This window comes from Lepus europaeus, chromosome 9 (assembly GCF_033115175.1).
Source record: "Lepus europaeus isolate LE1 chromosome 9, mLepTim1.pri, whole genome shotgun sequence".
Lineage (NCBI taxonomy): Eukaryota > Metazoa > Chordata > Mammalia > Lagomorpha > Leporidae > Lepus > Lepus europaeus.
The window spans coordinates 82,326,515-82,342,436 of record NC_084835.1 but is presented as its reverse complement, the minus strand read 5'-3'; the positions used below and the strand labels follow the sequence as shown (position 1 = coordinate 82,342,436).

At 37.7% G+C, this 15,922-nt stretch overlaps 1 protein-coding gene across 5 annotated transcripts in view; it reads left to right on the top strand.

The window, feature by feature from the left end:
• The window catches only part of NOL4 (nucleolar protein 4), a 369,495-nt gene that overhangs the window by 219,612 nt on the left and 133,961 nt on the right, over positions 1–15,922 (top strand). The gene's annotated exons all lie outside the window — the stretch shown is intronic.

Genomic DNA, 15,922 nt, shown 5'->3' with positions numbered 1-15,922 from the left:
CATGGAGTCTTTGTCGTTGTATCTTTTCTTTTCTTTTTTTTCACTTCTTTACTGAAAGTTTCTATCAGACCACTGGAAATACAATCCCTCCTTTGTTCTTTTCATAGCCCAGAGCAGGCTAAGTTAGCATGGCTGTATCCTATTTAGCCATCCTGGTTCTCTCCTCTCCAGGACTGTGATTCTTATACAAGGTGGCAGAAATGAGCATGGAGGGCAAGTATGAGTTATTCTGATATGGAGAATTATTTATCATAGAGGGCTAAGCATATTTTGAGCCATAGAGCTGTGAGAAGCCTAGATGGTATGGAGTTCTGTAGGAAGTGTAGCATGGCCACAACAGAGATGATGTATGGAGGAACTAAGTATAAAGAAGATCCATTGGTAAAGACTCACGTACATTTTAGGATTTACTGTTGTATACAGTAGGCAGAGTTTAGCATGATGAGGTTGTAGTCAGCTTTGAATTTTAGAAAGATTATTCTGACAATAATGTAGCCAGAAAATAGGCTGGAGACAGGACAAAAAGAAAACTGGTTAGAGAGCAATTGTGGCAATCAGGAGGAAAATAATGACAGAATAATAAAAATGGGATGGGAGAGCAGCATTATGGTATTATGGGTAAAAGCTGCCTGTGATGCTGGAATCCCATATGGAATTTGAGTCCTGGCTGCTCGACTTCCAATCCAGCTCCCTGCTGATGCACCTGGGAAAGCAGCAGAAGATGGCCCAAGTACTTGGGCCCCTGAAACTATGTGGGAAACCCAGGAGAAACTCCTTACTCCTGGACTTAGACCGGCCCAGCTCTTGCCATTGCAGCCACTTAGGGAGTGAACCAGTGGATGGAAGATCTCTCTCTCTCTCTGTCTTTCTCTCACTCTCTCTCTCTCTCTTTCTCTCTCTCTCTCTCTCTCTCCCCCCCTCTCTGTAACTCTGCCTTTCAAATAAGTAAATAAATAAATCTTTAAAAATGAATAATATAAATGGTAATGGGAATTGAAAACAGAGATAGAGAAAAAAAATCAACATGTTACATTTGTTGTCTTGACATTACATTTGTAGCACTAATATTTATGGTTCCATAGCTTATACACTGCCAAATTCCTGGGAGTGTGTTTCACATAGACTATAGTACAAATAGCCTCTCGATTACAAATCAATATCCCATGAGGAATTATAGTCTATAAGAATGATATATATTTTGCATATTGTAATCAACATGCACAGGTTAATATCTGGTGCATAGTATCAAATATTTTTATATTTTAAGAGTTGTTTTTATTTATTTATTTGAAAGACAAAGTGATAAAGAAGAAGAGACAGAGTTCATCCATCTGCTGGCTCAGTCCCAAATGACTGCAACAACTGAGGCTGGGCCATGCTCAAGCCAGGAGCTTGGAACCCCATTCTTATCTCTCACAAGAGTGGCGGGGACCCAAGTACCTGGGCCATCATTCATTGACTTTCCAGGTGAATTAGCAGAGAGCTGTATCAGAAATGATATCTGGGTCTCAAACTGGCATTCTGATGTTAGATGCAGGAGTCATACAATGCCTGCCCTATGCAAATACTTTTTAAGTACATAAGGGTTATTGAATATGGGAAGCACAGCATAGAGCATTCTAGAATGATCCTTGAATTTTTGGCTTTGTTTCTTGTGTAGATGATGATTCATTTACCAAGATTCAGAATGAGAAGCCTTGAAAGATGCAGGTTTTGACACATAAAATTTATGATGTGCATGCAAAGCTCCATACCAGGTGGGCTTTCTCATAGCTCTGGCTCACTATATGCAGTATCTATTGAATATGTTTTTTAGGCATTGTGGCATACTTATACAGACTGGAGAGAGAAACATCTGAAATATTTTAGAACAGAAATGTTCTTTTTAAAGATTTATTTATTTATTTTAAGGTCAGAGTTACACAGAGAGAGGAGAGGCAGAGAGAGAGAGAGAGAGAGAGAGAGAGAGAGGTGTCTTCCATCCAATAGTTCGCTCTCTAAATGGCTGCAACTGCCAGAGCTGAGCTGATCCAAAGCCAGGATCCAGGAGCTTCTTCTGGGTCTCCCACACCAGTTCAGGGGTCCAAGGACTCGGGCCATCTTCCACTGCTTTCCCAGGCCATAGCAGAGAGCTGGATAGGAAGTGGAGCAGCCAGGTCTCAAACTGGTGCTCATATGGGATGCTGGCGCTGCAGGCAGCAGCTTTATCCGCTACACCACAGTTCTGGCTCCAGCAGAAATGTTGCTTGCAGCTATGGTGGGTGCTAAGATCATCTCAGGAGATCACAAACTGAGTGTCGTCCTGCAGCATATCAACCTACTAGGCAAAAGTGGCATAAAAGGAATTTTTGGAGCAAAAATACCCAAGGAGAAAGTGAAAACAGCTGAATAAGAAAAATTTCAGAAGCCAAAGGGTAGGGCATTTTGATATTGGTATAAATGATTCAATTAAGAGAGCCTTAATTAGGCCGGCACTGCGGCACACTAGGCTAATCCTCCGCCTTGCGGCGCCGGCACACCGGGTTCTAGTCCCGGTCAGGGCACCGGATTCTGTCCCGGTTGCCCCTCTTCCAGGCCAGCTCTCTGCTGTGGCCAGGGAGTGCAGAGGAGGATGGCCCAAGTTCTTGGGTCCTGCACCCCATGGGAGACCAGGATAAGCCCCTGGCTCCTGCCATCGGATCAGCGTGGTGCGCCGGCCGCAGCGCGCCAACCGCGGCGGCCATTGGAGGGTGAACCAACGGCAAAAAGAAGACCTTTCTCTCTCTCTCTCTCACTGTCCACTCTGCCTGTCAAAAAAAAAAAAAAAAAAGAGAGAGAGAGAGCCTTGATTGAAGTGATATAGGGCTAAATTTTGATGGTGGTTAGGAGAGTTAATGTTAAGAGTTGGAATCAAAATATATGGTAGAAAATTCACAGAATTAGTGACACGTTCAATTGGAGACATATATAGAAGCTGAAGTAGGGAAGGTGAGATTTAATTATGTAGGAAACAGTCCAGCTTTTTGTTTTAGGGGCTATCTTTGCAATCTGAATCCTTGTGTTTCTTAGCTTTGGAGAAACACTTGTTTGGCCCAAATTCTACAGAATGTACTTCACACTAAAGTTCTGTTCAATCATTTTTACTCTTTGCTGTTCCTAGGAATCTTCTGTCACTTCTATGTGACCTTATGTAGTGACACTACTACCAGTTTCTTCTTCCTTGGAGAGAAATAAATGCTTCATTATATAGGATGTTTTGAGAAGCTAAGGTGCTTGTGAATTTAATATTTACCCATTTTACAGTTTTATTGTGAATAATGTGAAACAAAAATCATTATAAAGTATTTAAAAATTGAACACTGAATACAAATGCTTAAAATGCATAGCTGCATTGGATTGCACTATTTACTGATTGCTTATTATTATGTAAATTATCTCACTAGACTAACAGAATCACATTAACTACTGTAAAGTCTAAAGAAATTGCATTGAAAGTATTTAGATAATATTTTTTCTTTGCTAGTGGCCACATTTCTAATAGAGAACTAATAAAAATAGAACTTAGAAGAGAGTGGAAATGATGATGAAGACCTAAGAAAATAAAACTCATGCAGTTATGTTAATGGACTACCTATATAGAAAAAGAGATGACTAGAAGATGGAAATCTGGTATATAGTTTAAAATGATTAATCAATGAGATTTGAACAAAACTAGAATTTTAATAGAGGGAGATACTTAAAAACCAGTGTATCTTTTTTTTTGTTTTTGCATTTTAGTTTTCTATTTTTCTTTTAGTGTTTGTGCCCCAGTTATATTTTACTTAATATGGTAAAATATTCTGAAACAATATTCCAAAAGTATAATATTTCAAATAATAGCTAAGGTAGGAGGATAGTTATTGTTTGAGTTAATTGAAGTTCTAGGTATTGTGCATTTGGGTTTTGAGTCAATTCCCAAGACTCTACTTCACTTCATTTAATAGTATTTTTTCTCTATTGTGTTCTATAAAATATTTTTTCTATTACTCTTTTCTTTTTGTAATAAACATGGTTATTACCATTCAGATTAAAGTAGCAAAATGTCAGTCATGATTTCCATTAGTAATTGCTACATAATTTTATTTACATATGATGAATGGGAGCAACGCATTTTTCAAAAATGTCTCCTTTAAAGCTTTAGGTAGAATGAGCTTACCTTTTAAAAACTAATCACAAGGGTGGGCATTGTGGTACGGTGAGTTAAGCCACTGTTGGGGATGCCCACGTCCTATATTGTGGTGCCTGCCATCACATTCCACGTCTACTTCAAATCAAGCTTCTCCCAATGTGCTTCCTTGGAGATAGCACATGATGGCTCAGGTACTTGGGTCCCTGTTGGCATTGTGGATGCTAAAAGGACAAAGGGTAAAAGAATCTGTTAATAAGAATTCATAATTTGAGCAGAAAGCCACATAAATAAATTTTATTATAGTACAAAAATCAATTCTTATGTGAGAGTATCTTCTAGGCCTACTAGCCAGGCCTTTGAAAGTCCTTAAATTATTTTTTAAAATTTTAATTTATTTTAGTTTAGTTTATTTGAAAGGTAAAGATGGGGCATAGCGGACCAAGCCTCCACCTGTGGTGCCAGCATCCATAGGGGCACCAATTCTAGTCCCAGATGCTCCTCTTCTGATCTAGAGAGCTATTGCCTAGGAAAACAATAGATGATGGCACAAGTGCTTGGGCCCTTGCACCCAAGTGGGAGACCCAGAGGAAGATCCTGGCTCCTGGCTTCGGATGGGCTCAGCTCTTTCCATTGAGGGCACTTGAGGAGTGAACCAGCAGATGAAAGACCTTTCTCTTTGTCTCTCCCTGTCGTGTCTGTAACTCTACCTCTCCAATAAATAAATTAAAAAAAAAATTATACGAGAGAGAGAGAGAAACTAAGAGACAGAGACAGATTTGATTTCCCATCCACAGATTCACTCTTTAAATGTCTACAACAACCAAGCCTGGGCCAGGCTGAAACCAGGATCCTGGAACTCAATCCAGTTCTCCCATATGGTTGTCAGGGAACCCAACTACTTGAATTATCACCTGATGCTTCCCAGGATGTGTATTAGCAGGATCAGAAATCTGGATCAGAAACAGGGAAGCCGGAACTCAAACAAATGGCTCTGATATGTAGTGCAGGTGTCCCAATAGGCAACTTAACTGCTGTGCCAAATGTCCACCTCAAGTAAATTCTTAATGATTAAAAAGGAGATAACCACTTGGCAATGAGAAGTAGGAAATTCCAAACAGAGGTAACTTAATGAACAGAGCAATTAAGGTAGTAATTCTAATGTTGAGAATGGAAGCGTTGCTGGAAGAGTCTGGAGAGGTAAGTCAGGGTGACAGACTGGGGAAGGATTTGAATGGCCTTGATAAGTTTGGACTTCACTCTGTAATAGACAGGAAATCATTTTGGGATTTAGGAGAAGAGAAGACCTTGATGAAACTGTGTTTTAAGATAGATAATTCTGCTATCTTTGTTACAAAATGGCTTAGCAAAAAAGGGGGAGCACTAGTAGAGAATGAGGGCTTGATTTTGCAAGGTGGGAATATTGCTGAGATATACAATCAACCAAGATGCATATAAATGGACAAAAGGCTAAAGAAAATGTGGTATATACACACACATACACACACACTGGAATACTTAATACTCAGCCATAAAAAAGAATGAAATCCTGTCTTTCACAACAAAGTGGATGCAACTGGAAACCATTATACTTACTGAAATAAGCCAGTCCAAAAGAGACAAATATCATGTGTTTTCCTGATCTGTGGCAACTAATAGAATACAAAAAAATGTAATGTATATGAGCAAAATTGACATTTTGAGATTTGATTATTGTTTACATCCCTTGTCTCTACTGTTGAGGAATAGTGTTTTTTTTTTCTCTCCTTATATTCATTGATTTAATTAGTGGAGGTTAAGTTTATTATTATAAAATGAACAGAAAACGTGTCATTGTAGAAATTAAAAGAAAGGAAGGAGGAGGGAGGGTGGGATTGGGATTGTAGACAGGAGGAGGGATCAGATGGGAAGTATTACTATGTTCCTAAATCTGTATGTATGAAATTTATTCATCTTATATAAATAAAAAATGAAAAAAGAGAAATATTTAGAAGGTTCAGTGGGCAGAATTCAGCAGTTTTTTAGATAGGCAGTAGAGGATATAAAAAAATGGATAGCCATGGGGTAAAGAATATAGATTGTGATACATAACAATGATTTATCAACCCTAATAATGACGTATATTTCTAACTCTGCTGTTAATGAAGAGCAAGTAGAATTATCAGTTTTATTTAAACAAAATCTAGTGTGTTATAATTGACTCAAGTAACATATTTATGCAGATGGTCAAATAATAATGCTTGGTGTTGAACTCAGCTTTGCACTGTACTCACATTCCCTGATGTGTGGTCATCTCTATGAGCCACATAGTACCTGTGAAGGGCAAACTATCCAGGGAAGCATAGCATCTAATCCAATTAATGGATAGTTCTGAGATTGTTGGCAAATACGAGTGGCATTTCTTATATACATATTTACTTTGCTTATATGAATTAAGTGTTTGTTCATTTATGAACTAGAGCTTTGAATAGATAGTCTTCATACATGCTTACTTTTCCAATAGAGGCATGTGGTATATTACTTATGTTCATAATAATGGCTCAAAAGGAATAAATTTATATGTCTTTGTGTTTAATGTTTTTGTGGGCTTTTTCTTCTGTGTGTGTGTTCATGTTTCTCTGTGTAATACTGTGTTCAGTCATTAGGAATAAGATTAAATGGTTAAAAATATCATCCCACTCAGTAGACTTCTTGAAAAATGTAGAGGACCTCTAAAGAAAGTAACTATAATTTTAACATATTCAGAATGATTCCTATATGTCTAAAAATAATTACTAGTATAAGCATTCTTTGAAAGACTTGATAATTCACCCAAATTTAGGGAAACAAAGGAGAAATTTTACTAGACTCTTAGGTCTTTTCAGTACAATTTGTCCCAATATAATAGTTTATATTGTCTTCATTAACATTAAACATTAGGTTAGTCTTCACTATGCACCTGAAAACAATTATTTATTGCATTATTATTAGTATCCGTTTTTAATACTTTGGAAATAGAGACCTGTGGTTAGCTGAGGTCAAGAGGATAACTCTGGTTACAAAGGTATTACAAAAAAGAACCATGTTATAAATCCCAAGAAATAATAAGGAAAGGTAAATTTATTGAGCTTTTACTAGTGCTAGGCACTGTTTGCAAAACTAACTTAAGCAGTCTTCACAAAAATTCCTAAATCCAATGAAATTAGACTCTATTGCAATTCCTATTTTTAAGAGATAGGGAAGCCAAGGTCTAATGGATAAAAATTCTTGAGTTTGTATTTAAGCCCCATGTACATTACCCAAATTGCAACCACTACAATATCAGTTATTAAATTACAATGTTGGGCTGAAATGAGTTGCAGCAAATATCACTTGACTCTGAGACCTCCAGCTACTATATATGGCTGATAGTATTTATATAATATTAGTAATATCATATATTATTAGTATATAGTAATAGAATATGTTAGTATTTCTATAATATTAGTAACGTTATATAATACAGTAGTACATAATACTATTTCCTGATTGTGAAGCCATGCTTAACTTTGTGACTTTGAGCAAGTCGTAACTGGATATTTCATCACTAAATGGGGATGATAATATTTAACATACAGGCGATTCTGAACATTGTGTGCATGTTTCATATAAGTCCCCAACAGATAGACTTACTGTGGTGGTTGTTACTGGATCCAGAATCTGAGGCTTAGCTGAATCTTGGAAAAACATCTCGATTCATTAATATTTATTTGGGAAATTTAATTACCAGGTTCAACAGACTACACATTTATTTACTGTGATTAACAATTTGGAGAAGCGTATTGATTGATTTAAGCTAGTTAATACTACTTTACTTTTCTTCTTTCCTTTGCCCCTTCTTCCTTCCTTATTCCCTTGTAGTTACACTTATTGTCCAGGAATATGGAATATATAATATATTCCCAGAGGCATTTTGTAGGCATTTATTCTAGAAACTATTTTTGTGAATAGCAGGCACTCATAAACTAAATTCTAGGATACTCTGAGTTCTCTGCTTGTTAAAATTCTCCCTGACATTGTTGGACTCTCTCCAGTTATATGTCATTTCCTTTGTACCAGATACCCTGGTCATTTTGTTTTCTGTAGCTTTAGGAGGGGAGCTCCATGAGGAATGAGGACACTGTGGCAGACTGGTGGTTGTGTGGTCACCAATAAAGGGAAGTGCACATGTGAGGCTTCTGCCTTTTAATCCTCACTGAACAAAATGCAGTGGCATGGCAATGTGGTACACTGATTTTATCCTGGAGACTTTCCCATAACATTGGTTTCTTGGTTGCCCATGTCTTCCCACTCCACACACTGCTGCAGTGGATTTTACTTTAACCTGGAATATGAATTATCCTATAGCAGTAGTTGTCCTATATGTAGGTAATATGTATGCAATTTTGCCTCTGTCCCAGATATTCTCCCTTTGAATATTACAAAAAAAAAAAAACAATGTTATTAGAAAATTTTCTGCTTTCACAAAAGAACCAAGGCTGGATACTTACTAAAGAGGTTTATTTAGCTCACAATTTTGGAAGCTAAATTCAGTGAAACCTTAGGAGGCTGCATCTCTTTGGTGTCTTAGAAGGGCTTTATAATAAATGGCATCACAATAGTGGAACACATGTGAAAGACATCACATGTGAGACAGGAAGCCATAGAGATTCAGGAGCCAAGCACCAGTTTCTTAAACAACCCACGTGATAACCTCATGGGAACTAACCAGTGTTCCAAAAGAACTACATTAACCCCTTTGAGGATGCCCCCCCGGCCTAATTACTTTGCAGTAATTAAAGTTCTACCACCTCCCAATACTGCCAAGCTGGGGACCAAGTTTCCAGCACATGAACTATTGGGGGAACATGCAAACCACATCCAAACCATAACAGTGGCTTAAATGTCATGAATTTCCAATGTGATGATTAAAAAGAGGGCTGCATCATACCCCACTGGAATATTTGGGGTTTTATGAGGTCTTGTATTGTGATTTTCTAATCACAGTATACATATTTCATATAAAGATAATTAAGCATTTTATTTGACTTCATTTGGGTCTTTAAGTAAATCTTTAAAAATAGAAATTAACCTTTGATATTGATTTCCACATTTTCATTAACTAGGATGTTATTCTGCTCTTAGCCTTCTATATTATTCAGGGTTCTCCAGAGAAATAGATCCAGTAATATGCAGATCAATATTCTGAAAGAGATGAAGGATTGACTCATATGACTGTAAACTGAGAAGTCCCATGATCTGGCTTTAAGCTGGAGGCCCAGCAAAGACAGGGGTTCTGTTCCATTCTCCAAAGGCATGAGAAACAGGGGAACCCATGGCATAAGTTCCAATCTCTATGTGAGGCCCCAAAACAAAGAGTTGCAATGTTTAATGGATATCTCAGCTCAAGAAAAGCATATAATCACCAATTCTCCATCTAATTTTTCTATTCATGTCTTCAACAAACTGGTTAATGACCACCCTATGATTGGTGTGGGCGATTTTCTTCACTCAGGCATTCAAATATTAATGTCTTCTAGAAACACCCTCACAGACACATTCAGGACTAATGTTTTATCACTGGGCATGCTTTAGCCCAGTCAGGTTGATACATAAATTAGCCATCTGAGGCCCACCACATATCAAACTGTGCCCATATGCATTTTTTTTTGACAGGCAGAGTTAGAGAGGGAGACAGAAAGGTCTTCCTTCTGTTGGTTCACCCCCAAAACGGCCACTACGGCCAGTGCGCTGCACCAATCCGAAGCCAGGAGCCAGGTGATTCCTCTTGGTCTCCCAAGTGGGTGCAGGGCCCAAGCACTTGGGCCATCCTCCACTGCCTTCCCAGGGCACAGCAGAGAGCTGGACTGGAAGAGGAGCAACCGGGACAAAACCCAGCGCCCTAACCAGGATTAGAGCCCACGATGGTGGTGCCACAGGCGGAGGATTAGCCTAGTGAGCCACGGTGCCGGCCAATATGCATTTTTTCTTAAACCATATTTAATCTCAAAATAAATAAAATATCAATTTTGCCTAACATGATAAAACTATCCAGTGCACAAGAGCAAACAAGCTAATCTTTTACCCAAAAGAGGAGATAAAGTCCTTGAGTGATGTTTACTCTTCTCTTGATATCTATTATCTTAAATATTATGATATAAAATTAATAATACTTAAATAGTGATATAAAAATCAATGCATCTCATGTTACTGATAAGAGGATAATAAAGGAAAAAGTGTATTTGCTTAATACATGTATACTTATACACAGGGACCTTCATAACAAAATAAGATGAAATACATATGACAATTACAGTTCTCATTTCTGTAACAAGTCCCATGGTGATAGCTGGTGTTTATAACTACTGCCTTCTTCTACCTGCTCTCTATTCTCTTTACCTTTCACAAGCAGTTCAGCTGGTCATTGCTCTTTAACTGGAAGAGTGACTAAAACTGTCATTCCTGAAGACGCAGGGCCATTACTACTTCTACTTGGATTGGGTTCTTATAGTTGTCTGTTGACCTTATTTCAGGGCACAGTAGCAATAAACTATGTCCTGAGGTGTCTCCTGTATTCCAGACACGCTCTTTCTCACATCTATTGAGAATTAGTGGTCCATTTCCCCACTGATAGTCAGGATCAATGACCAAGCAAGCGCTGTAAGGCATAAGGAGTCCAGAGAAGTTGAGTGACATCTTAATTTCTAGCCAATTCAATAGAATTATTGTCATGTCTCATAATGGAAGCATTCCTTCCTTCCTCTGGAATTAGGATTTCAAAGCCAGCAGAGCATATAGTCATGGGGACAGAGAGAAAAGACTTGCTAATGAGTCAGGATGGTGGAAAACATGGAAGACCAGAGCATCCCATAAGCCTAGACCCATCACCATACTTCTGTTTCTATGAAATGAATTCTTTTATTAGAAACAGTGTTGTGTAGAAAATACAGCAGTAATAATGCATTCTCCAAGTCCATGTATGGTAGTTTTGTGGAAGCTCTGTGTGTAAGGAAGGATATCCAGTTACATGTCTCTTCTAATGACAAAATGCTGCCCCCTTTCCTTGATGGAAGCAGTCTAATTTAATCAACCTGCCACCAGGAAGCTGAATCTTCACTCAAGGGATCTAAATATACAACAGAGCAGATAATATCTAAATATACAACATGAGCAGAAGGTGGACTCAGCACTATATGGAATGGTTTGGGGATGTGAGGTACAAGAGGTAGAGTAATTCAGGGGAGATGTACTGGGACATTTTCCAAGGAGGAGTAACAGCAGCCTCACTTTTGAGTTTATGGAATTTCAGGTGTTAGGGTATTGTAGAGTTAGGCAAGGCAGGTGGAAATGTGAGAGTAATGGTGAGGAGAAGGAAAGAAGTCAGGATAATTGGATGAGTGTCACCAAGGGACCAGACAGGAAGCTGCAAGTCAACAGACTTAAACCTTTCATTGCATAAGAGTAAACAATGAAGAGGGATGGAGAGGAAGTAAGCATAGAACCAGAAAATACAAATAACGTGGCATAGCCAATCCCTAAGTATCAGCAAAAAATAAAAAAGTAGTGATGGATCATTTTGAAACCTGTAAGTGGAGGAGAAAGAACACTGATAGAGCTATCTATTGGGCTGGCTATGCCCAGAGGCTTTCCAGGGGCCAATTTCAAACTCTTGAGTCCTTAGAACAAAGGTCAGAGCTCAAATCACTGAGGCAAGAATCAATATAGGGTTTTATCAGAAAAAGAAATGTATAGAAGAAGGGCTTATTAGCCTTGCATGGTTTTTTAACTTATATTTGGTTAGAATAATTATATAATTATAAAAATGAAACACAGGGATATTTAAAAATTTCATAGAAAAACATAAGTTTACCTTGTTGCAAAAATTTTTCAAATCAATACATAGTTTCATGATGCTTGCTTTCCACAAACTGTTTGAAGACCTTACATATATGATTTAGTTAATATTATAACACAATGTCTTAACATTGAACACAGCAAATAGTTTGGGTAGCAATTATGTACTTGAACTTGAAAATGCTGAAACGAAAAAGGCATAGGTTTACACTTCAGAGCATCATGACAAGTGGGGGGGCATAAAATATGTTACAACATGGCAGTCTGACACATGCAATAATGTAAAATTGAAAATAATCACAAATGTAACAAGATGATGATTAATTTTATTGAGAGAGAAGAGAAGGAAGTGACTTTGGGGTGGTCAGGTAAGACTTTTCTGAAAATATGTCAACTTGCCTGGGTTTTAAAGGAAAAAGTAATTTTCTTCTAGAAAAAAGGAAGAAAGATTATTCAGTGTGCATACTTTGGGGGAGCCAAATCCTATTCAAACCATAACGTGTGTTCTTCCAATTCACAATGGCATTTCGTATGATGAAAGTGCTAGATTTACAGAAGAGATAAACTTTATTTCATCCATTGAACATTTATTGAAGGCCTACTTTGTGCCAAGTATCCTAAAGGGAACTGAGCAAGTAGAGATTAAGAAAATGCAGTCTCTCTCCTCTAAGTACCTATAATAAAACATATACAATAATAATGACATTTGCTGTACAGCATCTGTGCATGAAGGAATATCAGAGCACTGGAAAATATCAGTAAAAGCAAAAATGTAATCATATACTTTATAACATTTGTCCTTAAGAAGCTCTCATAAAGGGTGAATTTCAGAGCTAGTTTTCTGAATAAATGTCAAAAGCAAAATGTAAAATAAAATTATGTTTTCACCTCCTACAAAAATGTTATTTTTCAAGGACACAGAAAATTAACATGAATGAGTTTTTGTGACACTCATCTTTTTTGAAAAATGGGGATAATGTTTATTTACAAAATATTTCATGTAAGTTTGATAAACATAATAAAAGGGTGTCAACATCAGGAACAAATAATCCTAGGTTTGTATCTTAAATATAAATTATGATCACGTTAGACATTGATTTTTGTAAAGTAACAGTGAATTCTTAATGGGACATTCATTAATCCACACAAATTTCAAGTCATGAAATTTCTTTCCTGAGTAAGAAAATATAAAGGGACTTAATTTTTTGAGTATTGGAAATTCTTGTTTAACATTTGTGTTGGAGGCACTTATTTGTTAATACTATTATGATGCTGGGTAATTTTCATTTTATCCATCATTTAATGTATACTTATTGAGCCCCTCCCATGAGCCAAGTACTGTGTTGATAACAGAAATACAGCAAGAGGGAGAAGAGATGGCCCCTGTTTCTCAGAGGCTTCAGTCTGGTTAGGTTAGGATGTTCATTAGAGAGAAGCTGGAGGTAGGATAAGAGGACCTGGTGTCGCAGAAACACCTAGAAGACGCCCTGATTTGGTTTTGAGGACTTGGGGTCTCCTTTGTTAAAAAATAATAGCTAAATAGGAAACTGAAGAATTAGCAAGAGCTGGAAAATAAACCTTGTATTCTATGCTAAAGGAATGGTTCCAGGTAGAAGCAAGACTTGGAAACAAGACAGAGCTTGGCATGTTGGAAGAACTGAAAGACTTCAGGATAGCAGAAGCTTAGGTGGTAAGGAAATACAGACAAAAACAAATCGAGAGGGCCACATCTCAAGAGTACTTGTAAACTATATTGATGAATTTCAACATTATAACTACTAGGGCTAATTATAATAACATTTTCATTTTTAGGCTGTTGAGTCTAGAACTGAATGATCCCAAATCAGGTCATGATGAATATTTTGAATGCCTTTGAAATAATCTAAGCAATGTATTTTTGTGATCTGGTTTCTAGTGTAGGGACATGTCAAGTAGGTTTCCCCTTGACCTCCAGTTTGGGGATAACTGCCTTCCCAAGCCCATGAGCCTGTAGCATCTTCCACTCTTCTCACTCCAGCACCTATGTATTATAAGTTTAACCTTAGCACTTAACACTCTATGATGAAACCTGAGTTTCAGTCCTTTAGAAATTAAGTCTTTGAACAAGCTCTTCCTGCACTCAGAAAGTTCACTGTGTCAGTTTTCTTTATCCTGCCCAAATCCCCACCCTACCCTTGCCAACACACACACACACACACACACCCTTGACCTGATATCCTGATATGTTCATATCTGTTACTTAAGACATTGTGTTTGGTCTGCAAAGTCTTCCCTAATGCAGTGAATGTTATTGCCTCGCTCATCTCCCAGAAATGTTAGAATTTTATGGTATCAATTAAAATATTAGGTTCTAATTATTTACTTATAAGATTCATTATTTATTTAAAGGCAAAGTTATGGAGAGTGGGGGATCTTGCATCCACTAGTTTGCTCTCCAAAAGGTAGAAATGGCTAGGACTGAGCCAAGCCAAAGACAGGAGGCCAGCACCCCAGAAATTAGGAGAGAGCTGAATCATAAGCAGTGTAGCTAGGATTTGAACCAGTGTTTGAATGGGATGCCAGTGTTGCAGGCATTGGCTTAACCTACTGCACCGCAATGTGGATTCCAAGGTTTTAATTATCTTTTGATGTTTATTTCTAAATTTTTCATCTACTCAAAAGGCAAGAAAGAGAGGTATCTTCCATCTGTTGGTTCATTCTACAAATGCCTACATGGTTGAAGCCAGGAGCACAGAACTCCATCCAGGTCTCCCTAACGGATGGCAGGGCCCCAAGCACTTGGACCATTATCTGCTGGCTCCCAGGATGCATTATAAGAATCTTACAGAAGCAAAGGATCTGGAACTTGAACCCAAACATTCCAATGTGGGATGTGGGTGTCCTGAGAGGCAGCTTAATCTGCTGAGACACAGTGCCCTCCCCAGGTCTAACTGTTTGTTTACACATTTGTCTCCTGTTTTAGTTCAGAGAAGACTGTCTACCCATTGGCCTTTAGTACATTTTCTGACAAAGATCACTGAATTAGTTAGACTTAGCTAAAAGCTGGCGAAGAGTATATTGTCTTATTCAATGTTGCAGATATGAGAAGAAAAGATAAGGGCGTTTAGGTAATTTGGGATTATCTGGTAGAAATAATTTACAATCTACAATAAAAAATTAAGCAGCATTATTTGCAGTGTGAAAGAAATAGCTCTGTGCGATACTAAACTCAGGTATATTAAGAAAAAACTCAGGTAAAGGGAAGTTGTATCAAGATGTACCCTCTGTATTTAAAATGATTAAGCTTTCTGAACCATCTAATTTATAATCATTTGAGATTTATGTTGAGATCATTGATGTATAACAGTCTATACTTTCCTAATTCATAAAATGTAGGAATATATTTCGTCTTAAGATTTAACTATCATTTTTCTGTAAGGACCTCACAGGATTTATGACTATGTTTTTAAAAAAAAATACTTATTTATTTTGAAAGTTGGAATTACAGAGAGAGAGAGGGAAATACAAAGAAAGGGAGAGAGACAGAGCTTTCGTCTGCTGGACCAGATAGCTATAATGGTCAGCACTGGGCCAGGTTAACGCCAGGAGCCAGGAGCTTCATCTGGGTCTTCCATGTGGGTGACAGGGGCCCAAACACTTGGGTCATCTTCTGCTTTTTCCAGGCCATTCTCAGGGAACTGGGTCAGAAGTGGAGCAGTCAGCACATGAACTGGCGCCCATATAGGGTACCAGCATTGCAAGTGGCAGCTTTACCTACTATACCATGATGGTGGCCCCTATATCTATATTTGTTACAATCATATTTATAGTTCCTTACTCTTAAGAAATAAATTCAGTGTTGAATCACCATCTTTCTCAGTCATGTTGTTGGGTTTTAAGGATGACACTGTTATGATAGCATTATAACTAGAAATACATAGAGAAAAT